The sequence below is a fragment of the Cygnus olor genome, chromosome 13 (assembly GCF_009769625.2).
Source record: "Cygnus olor isolate bCygOlo1 chromosome 13, bCygOlo1.pri.v2, whole genome shotgun sequence".
In the NCBI taxonomy this organism is placed as follows: Eukaryota; Metazoa; Chordata; class Aves; order Anseriformes; family Anatidae; genus Cygnus; species Cygnus olor.
This window is the reverse complement of record NC_049181.1, coordinates 8,000,778-8,024,033: the sequence shown is the minus strand read 5'-3', so window position 1 is coordinate 8,024,033 and position 23,256 is coordinate 8,000,778. Positions and strand designations below refer to the sequence as shown.

Below are 23,256 nucleotides of genomic sequence, written 5' to 3'. Positions count from 1 at the left end.
GGATAAAAAAGCTCAACAATGAAGTCAATAATGTAGCATGGGTGTGTAAACTTGCTGTCAGTGCCTCCGCAGAAATAGCGTAGAGCATTCACACGGCAATGAAAAATACAAATGTTCCAGAAACTCGTGTATGCACAACAGCATGGAAAACATTCCCAAATAAAAGAGATTCCAGGTCTAACTCTGTAAAAGAAAACTTTTTAAAAACTTGTAGCACATAAGCACGAAACACGTCACAGTACTAGGAAACTTCCTTATATAAGAAAGGAATCGTATGCTTTGATATTTTTGATTGCTTAATATGCAACGTTGGATCGTAACTATTACTCAAATGTTATATAAAGAGTAAAGTTATGTATAAGTGTAGCAGCTTTTACTCAACACATGGTGCAAATTGATTATCTCTTTTCTGTTGGTGTAGAAATAAAGTAGTCTTTCAACAAATAGAGTCTGAAGATGGTGAAATAAGTCTACATGAAGTGTTACACAGATAAGATTAAACGGTATTTTTACATCCTCCTGCTGACCTTTGACTTGTATTTTTGTGTATCTTGGAAGGGAGTCTTGGGGTCTGCAAATACAACAGTTGCTAAAAAAAGCAATAGTCAAAAGAAAAAATGTGCTGGAACATTTCTTAATATTTTAAAGGATATTGTCTAGCTAAAGTATTCATCTGCAGAAAGTTCTGCGCTTTGTTGATGGTCTTTTCAAATGCACATGATTTACAGCTTATAAGGTAGCGCTTGTATAACGCGTTACTTCTTGGGGTAAGATTTTGTTCCAGGCTAGGAGGAACATTACGAAGACTAAGTGAGGTATTTCCATATAGGGACAGAGAGAAGAAATGTTTTCTTGAAAATCACTTTAAAAATTTATGGTGAAATTACATTGCTCGCTCTTTTACTCTACGTATATGCAAGAATTTGGATTTTTTTTTCTCTAATTGAATCATGTACATGCATACTTGCCGAGAAGATATTTCTGTTTCCTTCGTTGCACTTTTCTTCTCAGTGTTGCAGATAATTCTGTTCTATCTCATTATGGTTACTGATTCATTCATGCTCTTTAACAGCTATGGTCAGGGATTGCCTTGGACTGCCTCTTCCACTTCTGTTTCCTTCAAGAATTAGAACTATTGTCTGACCTTTTTTCATGCAGAGGAAAGCTCAGTGAATTGTGCAGAGCTATCTGGATGCATGAAAGAAAAGAAATGAAAATCAGAAACAAGAGGGATGCATCTTTGTGAAACAGAAAATTATTTTTCAGAACAGACTATTCAAAGATACATATGAGTTGATGTATGGAGAGACTTCTGACAGATTGATAAAATCTAAGTTATTTTTCAAAACTCTAGGAATATTTGAAAGTCTTAAGAAGGAATTCCACTAAAGTTGCAAAACAACAGGATGAAATCAGTACCCAGAAATCATTTTACAGCAAAGTCTGGAGTCTCTCAGATGTAATATTTCATAATTTTGGAAGAGGATGTTCACACAGAACAGGTCATCTTAAAAAGAAAGAAAGAAACAAACAAACAAAAGGAATATTTAAGAGAAAGTACTTTAATCATTAGCCACAGAGTTACTCTGCTGATCCTACAGTGATGGCTAACTTTTTCTGAGAATGCTCACACTGTCACAAGTTTGGTAAATCTTTGCAGGAGTAGATTTCCTTAAAGATTTGTCTTACTTTTGTGTGCTGCACACTTGGGATTGTTCATATAACTGTGGATTACATCTCATTTCCTGCTAAACTGTCTTTGTTTTAAAGCATTCAGCTGAAAAATAGGTTGAATGAAAGTTATTCTTTTGAGGACAGACGAAAAAGATTCAAATTTTTTTTTGATTCAAATTTTTCCTCAGTGTCAATGAAAAATTTAACTCAAGTTTATTTTCTGAATAATCTCTATGTATTTGCACTTCTGTATGAAAAATAACTGATAGTAGAAAAAGGTTTTATTGCAAAAGATTTCACACCTTTGTCATTGTCTTAGTAAAACAGATTTGAAAATGACATTCACCTTTCTATTTATTGTACTTCATCTGTGAACCATTAAAATAGAAATACAAGCTATGGCTAACCTAAGTTATCTGCATTCTTGTTATGTGAAACATGTTTATAAAACCACTAAACCCACTCCTAAATAAGGCCAATCTACATAAAAATGACAAATTATTTGCATTGAGAAACAAATATATAGAAATGACGTGGAGTTTGTCTAATTCTATTATTTTTTCTTTTACAGTATTGATTGCTGTGATAAATAATGTAACATTTTATGTATATCTGATATGCTTTAAAGGATTGCTGCATACTAATGTCTCAAAGCTGTCTTTTTAAGAGCTCTTTGACAACTCATTATAGACATGTTTATTAAATCAAAATGTAAATATAAAGAATAAAAGCTCCGTCTGATATTTATTTCCATAGTTCAGTAGATATGTAAATATGTTAAATTCTGCATTTAGCTTTCCAATCCAGGCTGAAATTCAATTTCTCTGCAACTCTTGTATGCAATTTCTATAGATCTTGATTCTGTGAGTTGCTTCCACTTTCACTGAGACCAGGGGAAGTTAAAGAAACTCACCCTTTTACGGTACTGAGTTCTTCATGTATTCGTTCTGGTTTCACACGGGTTAAAGCCTGAAATCTGGATATAAATTGTCTACTGGAAAGTCAGTTACTTGCATGAGTAAATGACCCATGTTGTGTTCACAGGATAGGGCCCAATATAATGTTGAACTGCTATATTGAAAATGCTTCTCAGTAACAGGTTTTGCTTTTTTTTCCCATCAAAATCAGTTCTTTGAAGACAAGAGTTTTGAATTCACAGCCAATCTGGCCATGTATTTTCTCTTTCGGATTCTCAATAGATAGGCTTAGTCTTGTTAAACACATACATCCTCAGATACATATCCTTCTGCCATTTTGGTAAGATCATGGATTATACCTTCCCATATTATTGTATTAAACTCTCTGTGGTTTGAGACTCACCTTTCTCATCAAAAGGTTTTTGTTGTATTACTGTTTCTTTACTTCGTTTCACTCCAAATGTACGTATTCTTCCCAGACAGGTTCCCAATTTTGCCAAATATCACTGATATTTTGATTATTTGCACCTATAATGACATTTTATGCCATGTGCATATCCCTGCATATTAATTACAAAGTACAGTTTTCTATTTTGTAACAGTGCACAACTTCCCCTTTTGTAAATTGCTTAATATATTTTATTTCTCCACAGCTGGCAATCAGAATATCTTGTGAGCTGTCTAGATTTTGTATAAATCTTAATTTTCATAAGAATTAATATTGACATTAGAGAGAGAAAATACTACCCACGATGAGCTACGTTTCTCAGTAAGTGCTCAGGCCCTTAAAACTCTGTAAATAGCTTAAATGGGGGCTGTATAAATTTGCAGTCCGTGAAAACTCTGTCTTGATGAGCAATCATCTTTCCATCAAAATGAGTTACAACGGCAGGTTACGCCGAGACTGATGTGACACTTTACACATGCGCTGGGCAGCTCACAGACATGAGCAGTCCTCCTGATTATTCAGCCTAGTCCAAGGCTAGTGGGCAAGGTCAGGGAAGACTTTGGTCCCAGTCCTGCACAGAATTCTGTGTGCACGCTTAACTCCTCCTTCGAGTCAGTGGAGCAGAATAGTACATGTTTAAACTTCTTCACAGTGTGTAAACTTAAAAGTATGCTCAAGTCATTTCTAGATGAGACATGTACTTCCAAAATATACTTCCTTTACGCCACGTGACATTTTAGAAATGAGTCGATAAATTACTGTTTGACTACAGGTTACACATAGAATTTATATATATATATATTTGAGCTTTGTTACTCTGTTACTGTAGGATGTGATGTGATATCGGCTATGTTTTTATTTGCTACCTACATATATTATCAATGTTTGATGTAAGGACCTGACGAGAAGACCCCAAGACCCAAAGCTTGTCTTCCTCTTCCCGCTGTGTCATGAAGTCTCAATGTTGCTCTCTATCCAGAAGCTCCTTCTCAGGTAAAGGGAACACATTCACCTTGCCCCAGTTGGTCAGCTTATATACACTCTAGGAGGTCAAGCTAATGCTAGATTCTGAGAACTGTTTCTGACAGCCAGCCTCTAAAAGGAGGCAGAGGTATAGATATTTGAACATGTGAGAAAACTGGCAGCATGCACACACATTGTATAACCATGCACAGTCAAAAAACAGCTGGTACTTTTTTCCGACATTGAATTCCTACAGTTGTGTGCAACATGCACTGCTAAGATTCTTCTTTCTCTTTCTTCTCTCTCTCTCTCTCTCTCCCTCTGAATAAATATTAGTGCAGTGCAGACAGAAGCTCTCAGGTTGTCTGTTTAATGTACAAAACTTCCATCGATGCTGGGCAGACTTTATAAACATCTGAAACTGCCAGGTGCACCTGCTTCGCGTGGTACCATCAGCACCCAGAGCATCCCCGAGGCCCTGTTGCTCTGTGCAAGATCAGAGCCCGTCATTCTTCAAGTGCTCTGACAATCAGCATGTCTTCAGGAGCACTGACTGCACGACAGCGGGCATCCTCGACAGAAATCAGTGTATGTAGCCATTACATTCAAAATCTTGTCAATTAGGCTGAGCAGGGCGGTGCAGAGTACTTTTTACATCCATTTGGGAGAGGCATTTCATTATGTAGCTTCTCAAAGTTTCCCTTCAGTGATTTCCATTCCAAACGTTTGTGCAGGAGCAGAGCAGCGCTTGAAGTTGTCGCTCAGAGAGCCTGTTGCCTCTTGCAGTAGCACTGTGGAAATTCAGGGAAGAACTTAGCTCACAGCGTAGCTAAGACACGTTGGTTGAGACCTCAGGCTGACTAAATATCGCTGGGGTCTACTCCAGCCTGCAGAGCAGCTCAGGATTAGAAGGGGGTAAAAACAGCTTAAACCTGCTCTATCTTCCCAGAGCTATGGCCAGAGGCATAACAACCTCACCTCTCGTCCTGAGGCAAGGCTTTTTTTCAGGGAATGTGTTGTGCATGCTCGAGGTCCTTACTGAGAACGTATTGACAGTAGTGTAACACATTTTTGGATGCGCATACTTAAAGGATGATCCTGTTACTCCATGCCCCAAATTTTCTGCTCTAAAGGAAAAACATGATGAGACGTAAACGAGCCCTAGCGCAAGGAAGAATGTGCAGTCCAGCTGAGCCAGTGGGAAAAGGTGCTTTCTTGAGGAATGAAGCCCACAGATTCAGCCAGCCTGGAAATGAGGCTAAGGGTGGATAAATGCTGGAGTCCACATGCAAATATTCGAGATGGTCTCGAAAAATAATATATATATATAAAAAAAAAACTTTCTAGGAGGGGAGCTCTTTACCAGAATGCAGTGACAGAATGTCTAGGCGGGGAGAGGAGGCTGGAATTCCCCCGCAAGAAACGGTCTCAGCTGCGAGAAACTCCAGAAAGCAGCTTTTCCCCGCTGCCAGCACCAGCCAGCCTGGCTCTGCCCCCAAGCTGCAAACAGGTCGAAGTACATCGCCGAGCAAGAAACGGAAAGGCTCCCCAAACCCTGATTAATATCCACCCGCTTTAAGTAACGGAGGGTGAGAGGGGGCCGTTTGGGGCGAAGGCGGAGGCTGCGGAGCCCCCAGCCGGGGGTGCGGGCTGCCACGGGAGCCCAGGTGCCGGGGAAGGGGATGGAGTTTTGCCTCCGGCTTGCCAGCCGGCTGCAGCGAGGGCTCGCAGCATCCCCGCGGCGCGGTGGCACTCCGGGATCCGGCACCGGAGCAAAAGCTCCCGTGCGTAGCCGATAAGCCTGGCTGCCAGCCGCCGCGGTAGGCAAGCGGATGCGGTGCCCTCTGCGCCGGCAGCGCGATCTCCCCGCTTCCCTCCTAGCGCGGGGTACAAAACCAGCTCCTGCTCCAGCAGATTTGCAAGGCTCCTCCGCGAAAAAAACCTGCCACGGTCGCTTTTTTCCGGACTTCAGGTCGTTGGCCATGGAAAGACAGCCCCTTCCCTCTGCTTGCATGGCTTCACTCCCGCCGTATAAATGAAAACTATTAACTTTTTTCTGCGGTGCAATTTCATTAATCAGAATAGGGCAGAGTACGTGGAACTGATGTGGGCAGAAGGCAGTTTTTCATGGAAATTTTGTATCTCAAGACACCAAATTTTGTTAGCGTTTGAGAACAGTTTACTGTGCACCTAATTACGTTAAATTATCGTCTGGTTAAACATGAGCCATATGCAACTAGTTGAGGCAAATTTGCAGTTTACATTTCAGAGGTGTCGGCTTTGCAAAAATAAGTGAAAACATTCAAATTCTTGTGATTCAGCCCATGCAACTGACTCATCACGCCATCCCTTTAATAATGTTCCCCACCGTTGTTTGCAAGGATAAAAGTTAAAATTACCGCCAATGTACAGAAATTCTTGGAGGCCATAACTCTTGAGGATTTACACTTAAATTGAGTTAATAAATAAGTCATCTAGTTCCCAACTCCTCCTATTACGTATGTCCTTTAGTTAAATCTTACAGAAAAATTATACATTATCTTCCTTAGATTGTCATGGAAACTATAGGCAAATTCTGCAAGCACCTAAACATGCAAGTAGCTTTATTTACTTGGGTAAAGTTACTTGTGCATGTAAACATTTGCAGGATGAGGCTTAAAAAAGTATTTGTCAACTAAAAATATTGGTAGGTATAACTTTCCCTGTTCAATTAATTCTTGCCAGTACTGATTAGCAAAGACATGGCATTCAGTAACAAAAATGCCTTCATGCCATGTAAAATAGCGAGAGATTTGTTGACTTCTGCCTCCTACAGGACTGAGGTAGAAAAAGAGGAAGTAACTACTACAAGCATGGCTCAAGATCAAACCAGACATTCTCCAAACTACTTCATCATCGTAGCTACATTTAATTTTCACAAAATATAACACTTTGACATTTGAATCTGTCACAAATATTCTTCTCCCATGCTATCGCTAGAAAAAACTGAAGAGAATTCAAGACAAAAAAAAAAGTAATTGAAGAATTAAGGGTTTGTATTAAATATATCAAAATGCATTAGCTACCGATTCTGTAAAGCTTCAAAATGGATTAATTGAAAAACCTGAGGGAAAACAAAAAAGCACAAAATTTAAGGGCAGACAGCAAGAAAGCAACTAGCATGACAGGGTTTCATTCAGATCAGCATGTGGTCTCATGTAAACTGAAATTCTTAAAAGATAATGGCAGCAACAATTATTAGCACTGAAATCATATTTGTCATCCAGAAGATATCTGTAGCAGTTCTATGAGCTCTGCACAGGAGTGAAACTCCGAAATATATATTATACAAAACAAGCTCCATGCAATTTCAGCTACGAAATGCATTTGAGGTACCTTGTGACACGGCGCTAGGTCATGACCTAGGTCTTGAGAAGCCTGAGTTAGTAGATGTTAGTTTTCGTTGGGGCTTTGTTTACCATGGACTTAGACATTTTGTATTATTAAGAATCTGTGGCTTATGAGGACATTCTATTTATCTTACCAGTCTTTTTTGATGGAAATGCCTGAATTTTCTTGGAAACAGGGATTTTATTGTGGATTCTTGGTGCCCCTTGGAGAGGCTTATTTTTCTGGACAATAGTTTTCCTCAGTGTCACTACCCTTTTGATTTCCCAATGGTCACAGGCTCTCAAGGTCGTGCAAAGTGCATCCTTTTGTTATAATGGACCCAGAATTTTGTATAAAAAGGCAGCAAAAAGATCTCTGTTTAGTGATTTAAAGTATATTTTTCTGCCATGTACTTCTCCAGTAGATTTTGGCTGTTCTGCTTAAAAACTGTTAAACTTAAGAAGTTTAAAGACAAATTACAAGAGTACGCTCAGTACGTATATATATGTAATTTACCATGCATTTCCATGTAAAACAGAAATGCAGATTCCACAGCAAGATTTTGCACATGAACCTCTGTATAATTTAAACATTGATTGTATCAGTGATATTGCATCTTACACATACTGTAAAGTATAGCATTAAAACAATATGCCTTTCTGTTTTGTTTATTTGGATTTAAGTAGACATTTCCTTTCCTTTCTAAATGACTCATTTAGATAGATCCTATTCTATTACATTCCTCCTGAGGAGTGCTGCATTAAAAAATGTTGATCACCACTACTGGCTCACTGAATTTTTTGATGGTGCTTGGCTTGCCTAGAAGATAAATCGTTCTTCTCAGCATTAACCAGAAAGAACAAAACTTTATGAAGGCTGAACATTCATTGAGAATAAAATGAATTCTAACATGATTTTTTCCCTTGAGGTTTGTTTGTCTTTAAAATCCCTTTTGGATATTTGTAACATCAAGCCTTGATTAAATGTGCAAAAATACATCAACCTTTAAGACTGTTTCGATTCTTAAACTTTTCTTTACTTGTTGTTACAATATTACACAAAATCCAATACAAATTTATTTTCTACTTTTTTGGATGTATTAAATCACTTCACAAATTGTTTGAAAACATGACCAGGAATAAGTACAGTTTGTCTCCAAAATGTTGTAGTCTGCATGATGTGCCTCAGGGCTCAAGAGGTCACTTGTAGGTTTGGGCTTTTTACTAAGTTTTTGGAATGCCTATTAGACTGCAGTCCCTTATTGTGCTGCTTGTTCCAGCTTTTGCATAATCAGTTTTAGAAGCACTGTATAATGTATCCTTACTATAAAATCTACAACAAAATATAATAGTTAAAAAGATCACGTGCATCAGCAACTCAGAAATTATTGCTTTCAGGACAGTTTAATTGCCTTTTATTAAAATTATGATTTTACATATGTCTGTAAAGATGACCACCATAAAATTTATCAGTCCTTTTGGCATTGTTCACCAGAAATAAATTTTCACAATCATTCTGATAACTAATTTATACAATTTGAAAAAAATATATTTTTTAAAAAAGATACTTCTCCATTTTCCTTATATAAATGTAGACTGTTAAAACTACAGACATTTGAACTGTATTTTTTTCTCAAAATATGCTTTTGCTTATGTTTTTTTTTCAAGTCTCTAAGAGAAAAATCAGTTGATTTCACTTTTGCTTACAAAGAGTATTTGACCATTTTCATTGTCTCAAGTTGCTCTGCAAGCACAGCACTTCAATTTTGCTGTGCAAATCTCTGATTAGTATTTACACACAAGCAAGTGTCCTAACTGCATATTTTCCCTTTACATATTTATATTAAAAGATTTTTTATAGAAAAAAAAAATAATTTTAATGTTTTGCATAAATTACCAGGCAATGCTCTGATGCAAAGTCTAATAAAGTCAATGGAATTTTTTCTCTCCACTGATTTCAAATTGAATTAGAAAAAGTCTTTGAAAAAGATTTTAACAACAATAACATTTTTTTTATTTTGTATAACAATATATGACATAATAGTTTATTCTGAGAGACTATCATGCAAAACTCACACATAGTTTTATTTGTCTTTATTTTTTGTTTGCAAGGTATGGCTATTTTTCCATGTTTTGCAGTCCTCAAAGGACAAAAAGGCTACTAGCTTCAATAGCAGCTTTGCTTAATCAAGAATTTAGGACCAGTCATTTTTTTTTTTTTCCTTTTTTTCTTTTTCTTTTTACTTGAAATATTTTCAGGTCAAAATAGATTTTAGTAGATCTCTAATTAAACTCTTACATGCTCCTATTTTCTAGTAAAGATAGAGTTAGAAGCCAACAAAATCTCTAAATCCTCCAGTCCTGACAAATCAGGTTATTTTCCCATCTGCTCCTATTTGCTAGAATAACTTTTTAAATCTCCCTCTCTGATTCCCAAAGAGCAGGCAAAAGGATTTTCTTTGCCTCAGAGTTACATATTTAATATGTGAAAGATGATGAATTCTTAAAAGATTATTTTTCACATAGTGTTTTTTTTTTTGTGGAGAATATGGATTTTTCTTAGAAACCCAGATTCCTTTTTAGTTTAGATCTTTTATTGAGCTTTTGCATGATGCAAGACATAGGCATAAACAGCTACACAAAGGAAACTGGGATTTTATTGTGCATTCCTGGTGCCCCTTGAAGAGCTTATTTTTGTGGACAATAGTTTTCCTTCGTGTCACCACCCTTTTGATTTCCCAGTGGTCACAGGGTTCCAGGGTCGTGAAAAGTGCATCCTTTTGTTCCTCCCAGCCTAAAATTCTGTATAAAAAGGCAGTTAAAGGACCCTAAAGTTTGTTAAGGCATGGAGGGTATTTTGTGCAGCAGAACTTAAGTTGCATGCTTTGTTAAAATGTAGTTAAGATTAAAGTTGAGGAAAGAAGATATCATTAAATAAATTGTTAGAATATCCAAACATTAACAAATATCTGCTCATAAAGTCACAGAATTAGTCCTGCAATAGCTCTTAGCATTGAAATAATTAAGGATCACCACACAACAAAAATCTAACATTATTTTAATATCTAGCTATAGATTTTTTTTTTAATTAATTCACTAGTGTCTTTTAAAAAGGGCTTTACTAGATATTTGCAATTTTATTGAGAAACACTCAAAACTGTTATATTTTCTTCCAGTTAAATCATAGCTCTTAGGGACCCTTTACTCTTACAAAAAGACTAATGAAAACTGAATATCTGTTAGGAAACTTAATAGTTTTCCAAAGTCCATCTTTGGAATTTTTCAAGAAGGAAATACACACATTTCTTATAAACGTGTCTCTCATTCGTAAAATAAAATTATTTATACTAAGTATTGTTGGCTTTAATACTGTATCTTTTTAATATTCCTGCATTGTTGTTCCAGTTTTTATACATGTTTCTATTACAAGATGACTCTTTAAGGAGAAGATACAGCCCAGTGTCTAATTGTTGGAATTTGTGGCTTTACATTATCATGCCCCGAATAAAATCAGTACTGTAATGGAAGAAAGCTGGAGGTTGATCTCCCCTCCCGCCTCCATGTTTAAGTAGTCTGAAGTAGTTTTAAAGGTCCTAGTGAGAGCAATAGCAGCTACTGGGTGAAAAACTCTGCACGAAGCCGGAGAAGTCTTGGAGTGGGGCTGTATGAGATGGGGAAGTGATCAAACATGAGGTTGTATTGGGAGTGAGATGGGCTGGAATGGAGGAGAGTCGTTCAGGGATACTGGAGGCTGAGATAAGACACCTGACTTGTTTATCTATGCTAAGCGCTGGACCCTGTGGCGCAGCATCTGTCTTCTGTGCTTTAGGAGTAAGACTGATTACATCCTATAAAGATAGAAAATTAGGTATTTCCCAATGTAAAATGTTCCGTTAAAAGTGTATTATCTCTAAGCAAGTGTTGGAGTTCTGTTTAGTTTCCTATTGAAAAAAAAATAAAAATTTGATTTGCGAAACTTGAAAAAATCTGATTCAGAAAAGCTTCATGGCACTTGTCAGGGGATTGCCTCATGTTCTCATTTTCCCTTTTTAGCCAAATTCTCATGAGGCAGGCAGAAGCATCCGTGATGCTCTCTCTCTCTCTTTCTCTTAAAGTGTGCATCAGAATAAAGACATTTTGCTTACAGAAGGCAACAGCAGGATGCGTTTCCCAACATAAATATTGCAGTTTGCAATTGAATGCTTTTTTGTACTGAAACGTATACCACAGCTGTCTAAATCTTCCCTGGAAAACAAGATAGAGTATTTTTAAGATATTTTATGGCTCCCATATCCTCCCTCCCCTTCAAAGAATTCAACCCTCTGTTCTCAAGTTGCGATGCTGATTTTTCCAAGACCAAAAGGAAGGCACCTGGAAACAGAAAAAATAACCCCTGAGAAGTGTTCCATGTCCAAAAGACACCTTTGTTCTTATTGTTCAGATTTCTTGTTACCTTGGAAATGGAAGGTGTTTCTAATTTACCAGAACTAAATTAACCCAATTTCTCTATCAGCCGCTGGAATGCTGAAATATTGGCTGCATGTAACGCCAGAATGGTGAGTTACCACTAGACCAGTAAAATCAAAATGAAAAATGAACTTTGGGGCTAACTATGGTTAATTTCTCTTTCATTCAGTGCTCCCATTTAACACAATGAAAGAAAGCTGAGAGGGAAGGATTATTTCAGTAAATATTTGTAGGTTTGGCCTTTGCTCAACACAGAACAATCACTCACTACTTGATGCAAGTTGGAGGTCCTTCATTCTATCAAGCTGTTAATTCCATCCTTGACTAAGTAAATGTTGAAGCTGAAACAGAAAATAATAGCATATCTGTCACACATTTCCATGAGATATTATATATACACAGGACAAAACACCACCACACACAAGAAAGGCACATATAAAATACATTCTAAACAACTTATTTAAATTTTCAATATTAAAATTGAATTTTTAACATTTTAAATATTAATTCTATAATCTCATTTTAAATCTGTGTATTATATTAACTAACATTCTTTATTGCATATCTCAGAAATATATTTTATATTAGTTGATCTGATGAAAATCAAAATAAATTTAAGCTACTAGTATGAAGAGCTGTAATTGCTTTCCTGTGCAATTTATACACCTGTGGAAGAGCAACAGAAGACATTTCCTCTTCCATTAACCCCATCAAAAGCTTTGGCTGGGCTTTTCTCCTGGAGGATGGAGTGCAGCTATCTCCACTGCTCCTTTGGACACCTGTGTCAAACAACCAGTACAACCCCTTCATAACATACAGTACCAAACCTCTCTCTGTACTGGGAAGTCTGGGAACCTGCACAACAGCCCAGCTCTTCACAACTCTCATTTGATAGTGTCAGGTGAAGGATGCCTTCCCAATCAAAACTGCTTCTCCAGCCCATTTCCAGTTAAAAAAAAAAAAAGGTGGGTTTGTGGACGAAAATATATCTGAGTTTTAATGTAACTTCTGATAGGACTGAAAAGTGATAGATTAAGTCCAGACAAAAAAAAAAAAAAAAAACACCTTGTAACTAATGAAACATTGATTAGCAGCAGGAATTGCCAGAGTGAACAGCTGGTTTTCAGAAAGGGTCTGAATCATGTTTTAGTAGAAGAATACAATGGGGAGAGCTGTTACATGAATGCATTTGGAGGAGAATGAGAGATTAACCAGCTGGTAGTAGAGCAGCGTGTGGTACAACACCCCAGTGCCAATCCCAAAGACAGAGTAAACTGTCTCGTAAACCCACACTGGTTTTGTTTTCAAGGATTTGAAAAGCTGACAGGATGGCACAGTACAATGGAGAGTTGAAGCTGATTTCCTACGTGTCGGGGAAAGGTGTGCAAGAAAACTCATCCACCTTGTAAAAAGTTTTCAGGCCCCCCATAACTCTAGGAAATGTGCTTGTCCTGGGGTTGCATTTGTTTTTCAGATGATTTGCAAAACATAATTCTCCAAGCAGCTCTCTCAGGGAAGATGCAGTAGGTACAACCACACAGTGAGCTTGAGCTCTTGTGGACTGGAAGACCTAGAGATGAATGGTGTCCATCCATACGCGTAGCTCCCTGACCTTCAGAGCATCTGTTCAAACATCTGCAGCAATCAGATTAAGAACAGCAACGGTATGCAGTAAAATAATATACTTATTTTCTGTATCTTATCTTCCTATCCAACATTCTGCTTTCCTAAATACTTTTCCAGATGTAATTAAGATATCCTAGCTCAGGTAAGCGCAGCTTTGAATCTCAAGGGTAGTCACAGTAAGGTGATGTAAACATATGCATTATAATACAAGTTGAGATGATGTAAACATATACATTATTATGCAAGTTATTTGAGATGTTTTTGAATTCCTTTTAGTTATTTTACAATATTAACCAAAATATGCTTTTTGTTTTTGCTTGTTTCTGCTGGTGTCTAATATCCACAGTGAAATTCACCATAATATGCACTGCTTAGTATTCAAACGTTCAGTCTCAAATGAAATTTCAATAAAAGCAGTTATGTTATAATGTTTCAAAAAGCTTCCTAACTATGTCTCAAAAAAGGTAACTTGATAATTCAGAATCTCTTACATTTTATCCAGGACAGACTTGTGCCATGTGCTACCTAAAGCTGCAGGAGAAATTGGTTGTGATTCAAGCAATTTTTATTAGTTATACTAAAAGCTTTAATTTTCCTGTCTTTTCTTGGCAGTAACTCTCAATGCATCATTTTATAGCCACAAACCTGAGAAGATTCTTGCTGAATGTTCAGTTCAGAACTTGGAAAAGCTAACAAGTCACTCAGTAGACTTAGTGAGTGGGCCTAATTTCTCAGAAAATTTAGCAGCAGACAATCTTCATGCCATCTATATCACTTGTAATGTCTGAGCACCTTCCACGGAGTACATTAAGCAAAATGACTAGCATATCTCATATGCGGTTCATGGTGCAGATATAAACTGTGCATTAAGGAAGAGTTAATAAAAGGAAAATTAAAGCAATTGGAAACTTTCTCTGTCTTCATGCAGTCCTAAACTGTTCCTCCTTCTCCTCCTGCTATATGATTTTGGTCTGTGGTTTTGGAGGTTTTTGGAGGATTTTTTTTGGTGGATATAAACGCCTAAGACAATGTCACACTTAAATTAAAGACATCATTCTTCTAATGCTTTAGAATTATATCGCCAATTTCTTGTAAATGCCATTTACCTGACAGGTTTCTTTGCCCCTGAAAAGAAGTACTACCTCTGTGGCTGCTAAGGCTGCTAAGAACTGGTTTCAGAAGGACTTTGTGTGCAAAAGAGGAGGGAATGCCACCTTGCTTAGTGAGGATTCTTTTCTTTAACCCCCGTGAATGTCCCAGTGGCTGTGTGTGTGACAGGGATGCAATACTATTCGTGTGCTCTGCTTCCTTCAGAACGCTCCAGCTCATGCTCCAGCTGCGCCAGCGAGTTCAGGAGCCACCAGGACACTGGCGTTCTTAAGATGCTGGGACCAAGGTTGGTCTGGATTGCAAGGTTGATTACAGACGTTGTTTGCAGTATTCTGAAAAGTTGTTTAATACGCACTTTTTTTTTTCCAGAAGAACAAGCTGATGATCTGCTTTGCATTTTCAGACCACACGACTTCAGTCCGGGTGCTGACTGACTTGAGGAGTGACAGCCAAGCTCCTTCTGATGGCTTGAGTCTTGAGGCCCCTTGTGCCTGCTAACCCCATTGCCTTCTTCTACTCAGTCACTTGGAAACAGAGCTCTTGTACTCCTCAAATTGTAACATATTTATTTTTACTGTGTGTTTAGACATGTTCTGCTGTTTACAAATACTCTTCCAGAGCCAGCAAGGGCAGTTGAAGCTATTGCTGCCTCCAGCTTATTATCTTAGCCCTTTGCCAAAGACTACTGACCCCATCGATCTAAAGATAGAGTAACTCATACTGTCCTCATTAAGAAAAGTCGATTAATTACTGTGCATATATGGGCTCAGCTAATCTGATTCAGGTGAAAGCAGGGGAGATAAGGGGTTTATTTGAAATTGGTGTGCCAGAAGAAATGGTGCCTGTGCCTGGTGGAAGAGGCACGTTGGGGCACACTGTCAGCCAGCACCGACACTTGCATGGTGGCATGGTCCAAGGGTAAGAGCAAAGACAGACACAGTAGGGGAAACAGTACCAGGGTGATGGGCAGCGCTAGCAGTGGGTTGAGGGAACACGTGTTTTTTTAGCAGTTTAGATGCTGATCCATCAGTGTAGTGGATTTATTTTTATTTTAGTTCTTGTCTCAAATATTTTCTGGCTCACCCATGTTTCCAAAGAGCATTTCCAATAGAGAATGATGAATGTCCTAGCCAAGCAACACAAAAATGTCCTTCTTTCTCTTCAGTCTTGCGATGTTAGAGCTTTGAAGCAGTGCTACCAATTACAAAAACAGGTGATTAAACACAACGTAGTAAAATGTCCGTATTCCTGGTTTGCCATCCATTCTTTTTTGCAGCTTGATTACTTGTTCGAAGTGTTTGTGTTCCTCTTGGTAAAGTTTTGCTCTGTTCAGTGCTGTCAAACTGGAGTAACTTTGATGACAGCAGCATTCCCTTAAACTCGCTGTAGCTAACACTGATTCAGCTAAAGCACTTTTGCTGTGTTACAAAGCACTCTGCAAAGAGTTTCTACAGTGTGCCGTGTGCTCTCCTGCACAGGGCAAACTGTGGCCTCATTTCAATTTCCAATGATTGCTTACTGGTCTGCAAGTGTAATTTGTTATAGTTGGAATTTTTGATCTGTTGCTAGAAAAGCTGTCTAACCAAAGAAAGCGTGCAGTGTGGAATGATCTTAATGCCAAAATATAACAGCCACTTCAGAAAGTGATCTCCTTTCTCCATGCCTGGAGACATTTGGAAAAGACGCTTTTAAGAAAAGAGGAAATATTGAGGTAAAGAAAGTATGGGAGGAGGATGAAAAAGGAAGAAAATTAAGAAAAAGACAAATACACCTACCTGAGTGCTTCTCTCCTCTTTTGTTATGCCTAGGTCAAACTTATCTAGGTCACAAACAGTCACCTCTTATCAGAGAGGTCTGCACCCCCTCTGTTCCCTTCTGCAACGTCCTTGTCATTAGATGAGAAGAGGAGACTCCACAAACGCAGGGGTTGATTGTGGATACACCATGTTCTTGCGAGGTGGTGGTGGGATTATCTGGCATGAGAGCAGACACATAAATACCGCTACATAGCATGGGCAGATCTGGCAGCTTCTGATGCGGTGGTAGGACTAGTAGTGTCCTTTACAGCCATGTTCAGTACTGCTCTTTGCTCAGTCATACCCAGCTTTTGGCTTATCTAAATAGATCTCTGTCTTGAAGCAGTTACGCAGCTGCTTTGTACTGTTCCCCTACCCAAGCTGCAGGAAACAATGACTTCCTCTGAGACCAGGCTGAAGCAGGAAACCATGAATTTCTCCTTCCCTCCTCTCCTGCCCCCCTACTTACCAGTTTAGCTCAGAGGTATTGTATATATAAGGTAAGAAAGTCAATTTTTAGTGCAAGCCTGGGAGGACAGGCTGCCAGTCCCAGAGATGAAGGCTGTGACCAATGCAGTTGCAGTAACAGAGTTAGGGACATCGACATCTTGCTGGAGAGCTGTTGGAAAATTGGTGGAGCAATGGCCAGGTGGGTCCTGCATCAACCATACAGGACTTGCACCACCTCAGGAGCCAGTTTACCTTAACTGGCAGGAACTTTAGGTTTTGATGGTAGGACTCAAAACTGTAGATCATGCTGTATATTCAGCCTCACACACATGAGCATGAGAGTGATTTATTTGACAGATATCCAGGATTTTGAGATCAACAGTTAATTTCCTTCTGAGGTCCCTCTGGCATATCACGTTGGCAGAATCAGGTTGGTGCTTAGGGCAGTTCCCTTTCTGCCCAGTTCAATGTTGAAGCAGGATGGCAATACAACGGCTGGTTCTGTCACTCTTTTACAGTCTCTTTCCATCTTGCATCTGCTTATTCCTGCCCCGAGTGCTCACACATGTATGGGGTGAGTTGGTTCACATTGGTGACCTGTTAGAAAAGAGCACACCTCCAAAGGTAATTTTAGATCAGTGAGCTGAACTGGCTGACTTTAGCATCAAGCAATGCCTGGAGTCTGAACAGGGAAGGATACTGAAAAGTTCAGCTGACAGTGGTGGTTGGAAATCAGAAGTACTCCTTCTCCTTATACAATATTGCATCCTCAGCGTGTTTGAAAATTCAACCTTCAGTGTTTAGTTAAATGCAAATTTATGGTTTGGTGTTGGTTTATTTGATGCATTGGAAGTCAGCATACTTTTATTATGAAACAAACGTGTCATTGCTTATTGTATTTATTGGTAACGTAGTCAGAAATTCTAAGTTTCCAAAGTTTGGATTTGAGTTTTGAGGTATACAATTGGAGTGATTCAAAGCTTAACATTATAATGAACAAATAAATAGCATTTACATTTTCTTTTTCCTTCCACCCTTTCTTTCTTGTCTTTTTTTTTCCTTCTTTCTTCCTTTTGCTGTTTTTTTCCTTTGTACGACTGCATTTTTTTTCTCACTTGTTACATGAGTGCACCACTCTTGCAAATTCCCATCTAGTAGCCCTGAAGATGACGGCTCCTCACTCTAGAGAGCCTGCAAATTTCTGTTACACACAGTCTTTGTGCACATCAGTCTTGTTCTAGAAGGACGACTTTAGGTGAAGCTGTCATTTTCTTATGATCAGTAAGATCTTTGCCTGTATGGCTTCAACCTCCTTTCTAGGTTAGCTCAGTTGCTGACCCCAGCATAGTGACGAGCTCTAAGATACCTGTTCACTGAAACAACTGCACTGCTGTCTAGCAGCGGCTAGATCAGGAAGATCAAAACCACATGGTGGGGGAAAATAGGTTCCATGATTATTAATCCTCACTCAACGGGGACAGAAGTTTAGGACTTCAAACTTCCTTCAATTTACACTGACCCTCATCTAATGTCAGTGGAAAGTTTACATGGAAACCAAAGTAGAAGACATCCTCTCTGCAGCATTTGTTTTTCAATTCGTTTGTACTCATAACATATTCTATTCATCCTTGACATATAATAAAGCATCTCTGAACTCATTACTGCACAATTGCTTGATTTCAGTTTAATGAAATACTACAGCTTTTATCATTTAGTAATTACCTTTCCTCATCTACAAACATAACCCTGTGTCAAAGATCTTGTTCACATCTATTTTACACTGATTATAAAATTTTAAATGATGCTTAGATTATCCAATTTTGAGAACAAACTTTCACCATAATCCTTTGTTTACATATTTCACCCCATGCTGTTGTTCCTATGGGACTTTAATGTAGATCCAGATAAAATTTGCTATATTTTTAACAGCAAGTAAACCGTGTTTCATCTCCTCGATTCAGAAGTTACGGTGCAATGAAACATAGCTGAACAAGTGGTCATGAGTAAATGAGGTACTTTAAATTTTCTACTCCTACAGACTTTGACTTGTGTTCTGATTTTGGTTTTGGTGATATGCATTTGGAGATACCATCAAAATTCCTACAGACATTTGCTTCTCTTGGAAAACTTATATGATTCTGCATAACTGTGTGTCTGCTCAGTTTGTATGCAAAGAAAGGACTATGACTGGAATATCAGGAATCTTGTAGGTCAGCATTAAAGGGCAATTGTCAGGGTTACCAGAAGCAGTATATATTGCCTATTTATACTACGTGTAGCTTTTTAGTAATGCACCATAATAAGGTCTGACACCTCCACAGTTCTTAAATAACACTGAGCACCTATATCACAGCAGAGTTTCATATAGTCAGATCCCAGCACAAATGTTAAAACAAAGAACCTTTGAAGAGGTTGAGTGGTGATGAGATTACACGAAGAAGTGAGTTTAGAGCTAACATAGTTTGTAGTCCTCTGTCCATAAATGTAAACATTTTAAATAAAGGTTGTATAAAGCTTACTTTATTTAAAAACTAAGTTTTGCTTAATGCATGACTTAAATACACATTTTTTTGGTTTAAAAAGATATAATTCTAAAATGTTTCCTCCAACAAACTAATAACATACCAACAGCTTTAATATCACACCAACAGCTAAAATACAGCTAAGCTCCTGTCCAGTTTAGTATGAGGTAACATTGCTAATACACTTACTAAGATTGAATTCAACCACTTTGGTGGTGCAAGTTTCCTACTGCAGGCTTATATGAGAACTGCAAAGAAAGGTATTCAAATATAATAAAAATAATTATTCAAATTAAAGTGTAAAGATATTGTTTTTTGTTTTGTTTTGTTTTCATTTGATAGGAAACAAATTCTAGGAATGGACAGAAAACACAGGGAGGAGTTATTTTCTCCTAATTGCAATGCACTGGACTTTTTTAGTCAAGCCAATCAATCTGAATCACTGATGTTTGAAAAATTGGCTTTAGAGAGAGCAAAGAGAGGGGGGGAAATCTACAATATGGCAATTACAAGAATTCTAGAAGAAGAAAAAAAAAGGTTCAAAAGGAAAGAATGGTTTCCCAAACTCATTGTTCAAGAATATGAACCTAAGTTAGTAGGTGCAAAGATAAACATTTCAAAGGAGGAAACAGACGGGGATTCTGCCTGCTGTGGAGCTGGTAATTTAGATGTTGGCGCTGAAGAAAGCTTAAAAGAAACAGAGGGTCATTGTGCCTGGAATGCAAGGGAATTAGCAACAAGAAACGCAGCAGACCGGCTGGGAAGAAGTCTCCGAAACTCCTCCAGTGCCGCTCAGTGCAGCGCTGGTGCAACTCAAAACTACGCGTCAAAACCTACAAATAGGCTTTGAAAATGCTGAGCAGGAACAGCTAATTGCCAAAAAAAAAAAAAAAAAAAAAAAGGAGAAGAAGAAAGGTTCACTGCAAAACTGCCCAGTTAAAGCAGGGTCAAAGGACAAGCTTTGAAAAAGATCTCAAGCTTCAAGGCTGAAAACAAGACTTACGTGAAAAATCAGGAAACTTAAGAAGATTTAATGAAGAGTTGCTCCAGGCAAAAGGAGAAACTATTAATTTAAATCCAAAGAGCAAAAGATTTACAACAAGACTCCGAGTAAAGTTAAAGCAGCAACATGAGCTCGGAAATAAGACTCGCATAGAAAAGGCAAAAACACAGGAAAATGCGGAGCGAGTTGGAAGTCGTTACAAGCAAACTAAATGTCGCAAAGGTCCTGCATGCTTGGAATACTAAAGCCTTAGAACTGCTTGGGAAACGTCGGCCGGCCCCGCCGCGGGGCGATGCACTCGGTGCCTTCGGGGTAAATATTTTCGGAAGCGAGCAGCTGGAAGGGACCCCGCAGGGGCAGCAGCCACCGGGCCCCGCCGCTCACGGCCCCGCCGAGGTGGCGGCCCCGCAGTGCTGCGGCCGCCCGGCAGGGGGCGCTGGGGGCGCGGAGCAGGGCCGGGCCGAGCCGGGCCAGGCTGGGCCGAGCAGGGCCGAGCAGAGCAAAGCAGCCGGGCCCCGGGGCCCCAGCTCCGAGGGGTTTTCGTGTCACAAACTCGGGGGCTGCGTCTGCTGAGGAAGGGGTGTAGGAGCCGTCCGTTTGTCGCCTTAAGGTGCTCTCTGCAGCACGGCCTAGGCTGTGGAGGAAAAGATTTTAAAAGCCCGCTCGTTCGAAAAGTCTCTTGTGAGACCCTGCGGGTTTAGCAGCGAGTTAAGCTTAAGCAGCAAGCTGCTCCTGTAATAAACACCACGAGCACCCTACAACCTACTGCTAGGCTCGTCCATGACGGGGGGGAAAGTCCAGTTGCTGGCTGCCCTCACGTCCAGCAGTTTGTGCATCCCCTTTGTGCACCTGGGCGTCAAATGGAGACGCGAGGTTTTCACAGCCTCCCTCCCCAGGCCCTTGCTCTCCCAGGGCTGACAGCACCAGCAGGACAGCCGGGGAAGCAGAGGGCTTGGGGGCTTACTCCCTGTAACCACCCCAAGTTTAATCATCGGGGGGTGCTTGAACCGCCCGTGTTTCCCCGGGCCTTGCGCTCTGTGAAGGGGTGGGTGCTTTAAAACTCACCAGGGCACCCCGAGCCCCAGCAATTCATATTTACATGGGGGGGGGGGGGGGGGGCAACGAGGGGTGGGATACATTTAAAAATTACTCAGTTCAAAGGTATTGGCTAGTCTTTGCCTGTCTGTCAGATCTGAGTGAGTGGATTTTCATGGAGGAATTTCATGGAAATTAAATCTCTACTGGAGCAATCCATTCAACTCCTAAAGCTTCAGCCCAGTTTTGTATCCTGGCTGAATACCCTGCTGAATAGCTTGGTGGGGATGCAAAAAGCCACCTTAAACTAGGGATTTTTTTTCTGCTAAATTGACTTCAAAGTAGTAATTAAACAATAGCTAGCTTAAAGAAAATCAAGTTATAAGAAGCTACAGGACCAAACTACGTTATAAGTTGAGGGTATGTTTTAGGGGAGGGGGGCGGGGGATGTGATGTTCAGACTTGCAGAGCGACTGGGAAGAGTCAAACTGAGAGAACCAAAAATGGGTACAAGAAAGTAAAATGAATCGCACATATTCAAACATTTGTTTCCAGCTGTACTACAGTCAAGTCCAGAACTGAGTAAATGGCTGCAGAAGGAGACTGCAGAACGGTTTGGGATACTCTAAGCAAAAGCATCCAGTTCAGATGCCAAAGCTGCTTTCTTTGGCCTTTGTCCTGTCTTGTGTTTGAGGCTCGTCTTCCCCATGCTGCTCTGCATAGAGCTGAGTGCCGCACTGCTCAGTATTCATCACTTCTTTTGTAAAGCAAAACTGTGTTTGTGGCCAAGGGCATCCTTGCAGCCAGTCTTCTCCCTTTTCCTCTGCCTCCCAAAAACGCAGTCCCAACTGCAGTCATGGCTGTGTATTGTGTTGATGATTTAGAAGCACATTTGACTTGAAGCTAAAACAAATGGAAACTAATCTTCTCTCTGACTCCTTTGGTAAATACCACCGAATTCTCTCTTCCCTCTGCACTGAAACTGTTTAACTTGCCTCCTTTGCTTGGCCATTTACTCATTTCAGTCCTTGGGGTCCTTGTTACCACATGCAGAATTTTTCCTGTGCTTTATGTTCTTCCATCGTGCCTGTTCTGGAAGGAGAAACCTGCAAGACTGTAACCTAATTTCATTTTAAACCTCTTTGGAGTGATTGATTTGAGGGCTTTCCTTGGTTGCTTAAATGCTTTTGTGGCTTTATTTCCAGCTATGTAGAGGTTGTCACCGAATTAGCTAACAGAAATAGGTGAGATAAACACATATTTGGCACTACCACAGCTGCTAGATTTTTAGTGTTTACAGTAAAGCTTACTATTTTAAAGTGAAATGTCCAATATTGCACTTAATCTAATAAACATGGGTTTTTCATACTTCCAGGGAATTTTCGATAATCCGTGGTCAGGTTCAGTCCCTGGAAGGATGGCAGTGTGCATTAGCAGAGAATCTGATCCATGGGTCATTAAAATAGTGTCCATCTTTGAGTTGTGTCAAATGACACCATGTTAAATGGCACTTGAGATAATGACTTTATAGTCTTACTAACACTTACTGCAGTCCTTAGGCTAGACTATCAAATATTCCCAGTGTCCCAGATGTCATACTGTAACTGCGATAGTTACTGCTAGAAGAAAGCTCATAAAATATAATATGCGATTGTTACATTGCTTTTCAACTGTCACCGTTTATTTGCACTGAGAATTGCCTTTCATTTTTTTAAACCTGAATTTAATAGCTTGCTGAGAACTACAGCATAGCATCCCTATGAAATGATAAACTAAAAACTGGCCAAAACTGTTTGATGGCAACTGTAAAATCCTGGTGAGATTTAGCCCCCCCACAGACACTCTCATTGTTACAGGCCTTTGCTATACCTCTGTCA

At 39.3% G+C, this 23,256-nt stretch overlaps 1 long non-coding RNA gene across 1 annotated transcript; it reads right to left on the bottom strand.

Annotated features, from left to right (window-relative positions):
• Positions 1-9,918: 9,918 nt before the first annotated feature.
• Positions 9,919-20,236, bottom strand: LOC121077470. Its single transcript, XR_005824064.1, has 3 exons — positions 16,349-20,236; positions 12,106-12,178; positions 9,919-11,741 (listed from the first exon to the last, which is right to left on the bottom strand). It is a non-coding gene; the product is annotated as an uncharacterized LOC121077470 (long non-coding RNA).
• Between the last annotated feature and the right edge of the window lie 3,020 nt (positions 20,237-23,256).